General features: G+C 40.6%; 1 long non-coding RNA gene across 1 annotated transcript; it reads left to right on the top strand.

Moving 5' to 3' along the window:
- The first annotated feature begins 2,010 nt into the window (after nt 1-2,010).
- LOC124003056 lies at nt 2,011-6,424 on the top strand. The gene is made up of 3 exons (XR_006833187.1): nt 2,011-2,419; nt 4,924-5,058; nt 5,358-6,424. It is a non-coding gene; the product is annotated as an uncharacterized LOC124003056 (long non-coding RNA).
- Nucleotides 6,425-8,403: the final 1,979 nt, after the last annotated feature.

Genomic DNA, 8,403 nt, shown 5'->3' with positions numbered 1-8,403 from the left:
AAGCTCTTCAAAGATAAGGCATGAATTATATAGTTATTTCTGAGTTTTGTGTCGCGCCCTGAGGAATTAAATATGATAGTCTGTGTTTGTTTGATGGGGTGCTCGCATGGTTTGCTTTCGCCTTAAATCTTTTTTTTAAATCTGACACCGTGGCTGGATTAACAAGGAGTTAAGCTGTATTGTGATATATTGCATGTGTATTTTCAAGAATGTTAAATATTTACAATTCTGTAGTTTGAATTTGGCGCCTTGCACTTTCACTGGATGATGGTCAGGTGGGACTGTAGCCTCCCATCTAGCCTAGAGAGGTTAAAACATGTTGGTATTACAGACTCGGAAAGGGAGAGGTTGAAAATATCAGTGAAGACACTTGCTACTTCGTCAGCCCATGCTCGAATGTATGTATGTATGGATCATAATGTATTTATTGTTTTATTCACATGTTTTCAAGTACTGGTGATGAATAATGCATTCCGATTCTTGCATAGATTGTAATGGACACATGACGTGTGTAAAATACTTTTTTGAATGTTGTACTGATTATGATGAGCTAATGATAAGCTATTTACCGGATATGTTTGGCACCATGTTTGTGGACATCATACAATGCATTCTGGTTGTCATTTAAGCATCTGTCAGACCAAAGCTGTTATAGCAAGGGACAGTTCACTCGACTGACTTTTGGTGCTTTCAAGACAACTGTGAACTCTTAAAAATACTAGATAAAATTATGACATCAATGATCTTCAGGTAGGAAAGTTGGAGCTCTAGAAGGAGACCAGAGCTCCCGAGTTCAAATTCAAAACTATTTTTCCAGTTGTCTTGAACGCACTGAATTCGGAGATTTCCCTGTTCCCAGTTGTTTTGAACATGCCATCAGATTGTAACTTTGGTACTTCAGGATTGCCAGCTCAGACCTCCCTTTCGGCAGTTTTAGTTTTTATTTAGCGTATAAACTTATTTTTTGTTTTTTGTTTGCCCCCATTTATTGATAAATCCTCCATCATAGTAATATGACACCCCAACATGGACTTGAAACCACCCCCCCACAAATTCAATTAACCCCCCCACAAACGGTTTCATCCCTGTTTAGCTTTCACGCTATGGTTAGGCTAGGCAGTAGGCTTGCATTTGGTGTGATGATCTGTGAGGTGAAAACCTTTCATTTGCTTTGTGATTTGTCAAATAAGGTAAATGACTTGTCAAGTCATGTGCTCCGGTTCTTGTATACTCTGTAACAAGTACATCAACGATTTGTAATATGCTGAAAAGTGGTTAAACTAAGTTCATATTTTTCAGGCAATGAACGTAGCCATCTTTGACTTTGTTTATTTGCGTTTTATAGCGAATGGCCTTTTGGGATTAAGGAGTTTTCTCCAAGTCAAACATAAACAAACATTGCTTGCGTCATAAACAATTTACCTTCTCTTAGCTTAGCTGACACCCATCTATTTTCAAAACAATATTACATTTCTCCCTTGTGCTCACCAGAGATGTGGTACATTGTAAACTAGTCTCGCTGTTAGGTCGCTAACTTATGTTTAGTTTTTTTGTCAGCAAAACCTGTTATTTAGACTGGTTTATGGAATGGGTTTAGCTGTGTATCCCATCTTTTACAATAAAATATGAAATTGAGGAATAAAGTTGTGAAGACCTTTATTTCCCATCAGTACAAAACATTGTTGAGACTCTTTTCAGACAACAATGATGTTTAGACGCATTTATTGCATCATACGTTCTGTCGCTACTGTTCCAATCACATGTTTGTGATCGTACGCTGCAGGGACCACTCAACAATGATCACAAATAAGTGATCGTACGTGTCAAAGGGTTAATCATGTTTACTCAATATCACCATTCAATGAAAAGAGCTTGGCTGAAGAATTCATAATCTTAACAATATGTCGATCACTGCAAGGCTATGACTAGCTCAAATCAGGTTTCCTGGTCCTCATGTCAATGTGAATCTGCATGTTTATAAGCATGGCTGTTAGAGACACGGAGGAAGAAAATGGCCTAATGGATCCATGTAAATGAAGATGGAGAGTAAATAGACGTGGAAATTTTGAAATTGGGCTGGCACGCTAATCAGAGGCAGACGGGAGACACCAATCAGTCTTCCAGGACGGAGACCGGGCACATCCAATGGCACTTCTTATTTCCATTCTCCACGCTCGTAAATCCTGTCAGCTCCCTCACACACAGACAGCGGCTGCATTTCACGCTGTTCTCTGAGCCACAATCAGCAGAGCCACAGTCTCTGTGGCTGGAGGAGAGGAGAGAGGGAATGAGACAGAGGGAGAGAGATTTATGTTTTTTTTTTATTCGGATCCCCATTAGCTGTTAAAGAAGCAGCAGCTATTCTTCCTGGCATCCACACAAAACATAGGACAAAATACAGAACACTAATGGACTTGAGGTATGGTTTTTAAAACTGATTTTATTGCTTGCCTGAGTTACCTGAGGTGGAGGAGAATTCCATGTAGTCATTGCTCTATGCAGTACTGTGTGTCTCCCAGCCTCTGTTCTGGACTTGGGGACTGTGAAGAGATCCTTGATTGCGTATCTTGTGGGGTATGTATGGGGTTTTGAGCTGTGGTTTGTGTCTGAACAGTCTATTCGGTACTGTCAGCACGTCAATACTTCTTACAAAGACCAGCAGTGATTCAGTCAATCTCTCCTCCACTCCGAACCAAGAGAGACATACGTGCATGTTATTGAAATTGGCAATTCATGTACATTTGATGGCCAGACGTGCTGCTCGGTTCTGGGTAAGCTGCAGCTTTTCTAGGTACGTTTTTGCTTCATCTGAACATACAACTGGGCAATAGTCAAGATGCGACAAAACCAGTGCCAGTAGGACTTGTTTGTTTGCATGTGAAAACAGAACATATCTTTATAACAGATGGACCTCTCCCCATCTTTACAACAACATAATCAAAATGCTTTGACCATGTTTACACAGTTTACAATCTACACTGAACAAAAATATAAATGCAACATGTCTTGGACCCATGTTCCATGAGCTGAAATAAAAGGTCCCACAAATGTTCCATACGTACAAAAAGCTTATTTCTCTCAAATGTTGAGCACACATTTGATTACATCGCTGTTAGTGAGCATTTCTTATTTGCAAAGGTATTTCATCCACCTGACAGGTTTGGCATATCAAGAAGCTGATTAAAAAACATGATCATTACACAGGTACACATTGTGCTGGGGACAATAAAAGGCCACTCTAAAATGTGCAGTTTTGTCACACAACACATATGTGTCAAGTTTTGAGGGAGCATGCAATTGGCATGCTGACTGCAGGAATATCCACCAGGACTGTTACATTAGAATTTAATGTTAATGTCTCCACCATAATCCGCCTAAACATCACGTTAGAGAATTTTTCAGTACGTCCAACCGGCCTCGCAGACCACGTGTACATGTGGGCAAGCGGTTTGCTGATGTCAACGTTGTGAACAGAGTGCCCCATGGTTTGGTTATGGTATGGGAAGGCATAAGCTATGGACACCAAACACAATTACATTTTATCTTTGGCAATTTGAATGCACAGAAATACTGTGACGCGATCATCAAGCCCATTATCGTGCCATTCATCATCACCTCATATCATCACCTCATCATCACCATCATAATGCATGTCCCCATGTCACAAGGATCTGTACACAATTCCTGGAAGCTGAAAATATCCCAGTTATTCCATGGCCTGCATACTCACCAGACATGTCAGCCATTGAGCATGTTTGGGATGCTCTAAATCGACGTAAACGACAGCGTGTTCCAATATCCAGAAACTTCATACAGCCATTGAAGAGGAGTGGGACAACATTACAAAGGCCACAATCAACAACCTTATCAACTCTATGAGAAAGAGATGTGTCACGCTGCATGAGGCAAATGGTGGTCACACTAGATACTGTCTGGTTTATCTGATCCATGCCCCTGACCTTTTGACAGATGCATATTTGTATTTCCAGTCATATAAAATCCATAGATCAGGGCCAAATTTATTTATTTCTGATTTCCTTATATGAATTGTAACTCAGTAAAATCTTTGAAATTGTTGCATGTTGCGTTTATATTTTTGTTCAGTATAATATAACACCAAGAGGTTTAGTCTCATTGACTTGCTCAAAAGCCACATTGTTCATTACCAGATTCAGCTGATGTCCAGTACCTACATGTGTCACGACTTCTGCCGAAGTCGTTGCCTCTCCTTGTTCAGTCTTCTAGCCATCATTGATCCTTTTTTCATTTTCCATTGGTTTTGTCTTGTCTTCCCACACACCTGTTTTCAATCCCATTCATTACATGTTGTGTATTTAACCCTCTGTTTCCCCTCATGTCTTTGTCAGAGATTGTTTTTATTGTCAGTGTAGTGTGATTGTTGTATAAGTGCGTGTCGGGTCCTCGTACCAATGTTTGTTTGTTTGTTTGTTTGTTTATGTACATTTAGTGTTATGGAGCATACTATGTGGACTTTATTAAAAGACTCCGTTTTACACTCCATTTGACTCTCCTGCGCCTGACTTCCCTGCCACCTATTACACCTATGCATGACAACATGGGTAATATATGGTCAACAATATCTAAGGCTACCAAAAAAGGGTTCTCTGGCTGTCCCCATAGGAGAACCATTTGAAGAACCCCTTTTGGTTCCAGGTATAACCCAAAATAGTTGTTGTTTTACCCAATAAATTACTGTGAGTTTATATATACAGTATATAGCACCTGTAATACTGAGGGATAAATACAAATTGAGCTTGGTTTAGATATTATTACCCCTGTACTCTATTCATTGGGGGATTTTTTTTCTTCCTGGCATTTGTTACACATCCATTATGCTCTGTGTTTGATTATTTTAATACAAATAATATTCAAATTCCCGAATGCAATGCATTTCTCCCACAGGAAAACAGCTGCAGTGCAGCAAGGCAGTTTGATGGCACTGGGTCTGACTCCCATCATGGTATTACAGTCACATGGTATCACTCTGCACAAAACCAATATCAGCATCAACAGCACTTTGGCTATACCGTAAACCATGTAAGACTCCTCTGTTTTCACACCATGTGTATTTCATTGCTAGGTTATATGTTATTTTATATGTTGTGTAAGTTGTTTACTTTTGAAATGTTTTTTTTTTCTGTGGCCTCCTTTTCTGAGATCTCAGGCTCTGAGTACTCACAATAGGAGAGGCGAGGTGTTGACATGTCACTCCATTTAAGTTGAGAGCACAGCACACATTTAAGAGAGAGTGAGAAGGACAGATTGGTACCAATAGAACAAGTGAGTGGGAGGGTGTGGGAGTGTTTGTGTGTTACACTGCTATTTTCTCTTTACAGTCTCTCTGCAACTCCTCTGATTCCTCACGAGGCCAAGACTAACACATACACACTCTACTCTACTCTGGAGTGGCACATTTGGAGTGGCTGACCAGCGAGGAGCAGAGAAGTGTTAATGCTGTCGGGGAGGAGAAAGGCTGAGCCCTGAGTGGTTTGTTGTCTCCCTCTGTGAATTACACATTCTGTTGACAGTAGATGAGATTCTGCCATCTGAAGAATTACAGCTGTACATAGGGATGTCAAGTGCCACTCAGCGAGGAGTCTCCACTATGATTGCAATCAATATCGGTTAAAGTGGAGGTTAACAGCACAGTGACTGTCAGTAGTTTCAGCTGGTTGGTTATTGGCATCGTATCTGTGAACTATTGACACAATTTCCCTTCCCACAGATTCCCTCCGAGAGGCTCTTAGTAACTTGAAGCAGAATAGCTGTAAATATAGTTGTTTCTGGGGAATTTGTAAGGGAAAATACATCCAAAGCGTTCCTTATAATTTGGTCAATATATCCCAACCACAACTGAAATAACAATTTCTGTATTACTTGAAACTGTTGGTCAGTTCAGAAAGTAACCACGCCTGGCAATTTTATGCAGAACCACTGTGTGAAAGTCAGTTCTGGATCTGTTCAGTTCGATTGAACGTTTCTACATTGTATAATGTCTTGTACTGAACAACACATTTCCCCAAAACACTTTTCAACATTCTTGAACAGACTTTGAGGTAGCTTACGTTTGCTCCATTTGGTGGGTGTGGTGGGGTGTGGCTTGAAGCAATGAGTGGCGTACTTGAAGCGCAGTGGTACATTTTGAACCCACAACCCACCCCTCCCCATTTTTCAACTGGTCATTCAACAGCACCGTTTCCATTTCATTTAACCTTGCATTACATTTTTTCATACTGAACGCAGCCCTGGTGACTTTTTTACTCCAGAATGTATGGTGGTACCATTCAAATATAATTTTCCCCTCCAAAAAATGTTCCTAACTGATTTAGTTTAGTAGCTATAACTAAATAGGCTGAAGCATCGGGTTGCCCATCTGTATTTGTGCTAATCATTAGCTAGACCAATGCATCTCAAACTTTTTCAGTCATGGCCACCGTTCATCATGGTGGAAGATTCTATGCCCCCTCACCTCCCTCAATTAAATGAACTGCAACTATTGTTACACAAGAATTAAGTATAAGAATACCTTTTATTCAACCAAAAACAGTATATACAAACACCAGTATCTGGTTTCCCTTCCATATTGAAATAAAAACAACTATTCATGAAGGAGAAATAAACCTGCTTACTGCTGTGCAATATCACATCCATCTCTATCAATAAAGACTATTGTCATGATTCTCCTATGATGATCCAAAAGATCAGACTGCAGTGGATCAGCTCTACAGAGTTATATCTCCCACAGAGGGAGGAGGGATGGATGTGGGGTTTTTATAAACCATAGGCAGCTGACAATTCCTTTTGGGGTCTAGTTTGGGTGATTGGAATGTCTGTGTGCCTTATGAAGAGTTTGCTGCCTAAAAACTACAACATCAAACAATGGACACTGGAACATATTTCAACATCTTAATGTTATTAAACAATGAATTTATATTTTGTGAAAGTAGCTTGAAGACGTTGTAACGAAAACTTTGTAACTTGTAGAGTTTTCATACCGTGTATGTCATGTTTACATATTTTACGTTGCATATTTTACGTTGCATGGAAAATATATAGGATGAAGAGAATGTTTTGTTGACAATAAGATGATTTTAGTTCTCTAACGAGATCATAGTAAATTGTGAAACCTTGCCTCGTAACTAGCCACGCCCCAGGGAACCCAGAGAGCGTGTCAATATGATGTAAACGCCCCCTTTTTACCCGAGGGTATAAAGCATTTGAGTTAAGAATTCATTTGGGGGTGGGGGGGGGGGGGTGGCCTGTTTTGTGACTATGTTTAACAGCAGAGAAAGCACCCTAAATTATATTTTTTTCAATTTGAAATTTGAGGATTTTTCCTAGCAACCCCAACATTAGAAATGTTAAACATTGCCATTATTCATATTTCCACGAAAGCTGTACACTACCACGGTACAAAGATTGTCTTAGGGTCATTTTTGACCTGGCAGTTATAAAATCATTTACACACACACACACACACACACACACACACACACACACACACACACACACACACACACACACACACACACACACACACACACACACACACACACACACACACACACACACACACACACACACACACACACACAATGATAAATTGAGATTGTGTGATACTGACTGAACTAAACTATTGTGCATGTGCAGCATCTCCCCTCAACTAACCCACATGACTCAAGTTCACAGACAAAATAAAAAACATTTTAGACAAAATAAAAACAATTTCAGACAAAATAAAAATGTATTGAAAGCATTGTTTACAATTGGGGAATTCAATCAGAGGCTATGCACTCCTCTCAACAAGGGGGAGAGAGGCCTTCTCATCAAAGTTTGCCTTCACCCCACCACCACTCTAGTTTCTTACCTCCCAAAGAGGAACACGAATGTGGTCCCCCCAAGCACACTGCACAAAACGGCTGAGATCAGTATACGTGAGGGCAGGAAGCCAGCCATCATCCTGGACTACAACCACAACAAAGGAGGCGTGGAAAACCTGGACAAGGTGATTGGAATTTAGAGCTGCAGGAGGATTACTGCCTGCTGGCCGATGGTCATCTTCCATAACATCATTGATGTGTCCTCATACAATGCCTTTGTGATATGGAACAAGATCAACCCTACCTGGATGCCTGATAAGCGGAACAGGAGGAGGGTGTTCTTGGAGCAGCTGGGAAAGGCACTTGTAACCCCACACATTCAAAGAAGGGAGCGCCTCCCCCACACAGCAACCACTGCAGTGCTTGTGAAAGCTGTTCAGGGGGCTGTATCTTGTCCTGATCCACCGGAGGCTGCAGCTGGGACAGGCAAGAGGAGGAGATGCCAATAATGCCTGCCAAAGAATAACTGTAAAACAAATAATATATACTGCACATGTGAGAA

Source organism: Oncorhynchus gorbuscha, linkage group LG01 (assembly GCF_021184085.1).
Source record: "Oncorhynchus gorbuscha isolate QuinsamMale2020 ecotype Even-year linkage group LG01, OgorEven_v1.0, whole genome shotgun sequence".
NCBI lineage: Eukaryota > Metazoa > Chordata > Actinopteri > Salmoniformes > Salmonidae > Oncorhynchus > Oncorhynchus gorbuscha.
The sequence above is the reverse complement of the archived record's forward strand: the minus strand, read 5'-3'. Positions and strand labels throughout refer to the sequence as shown.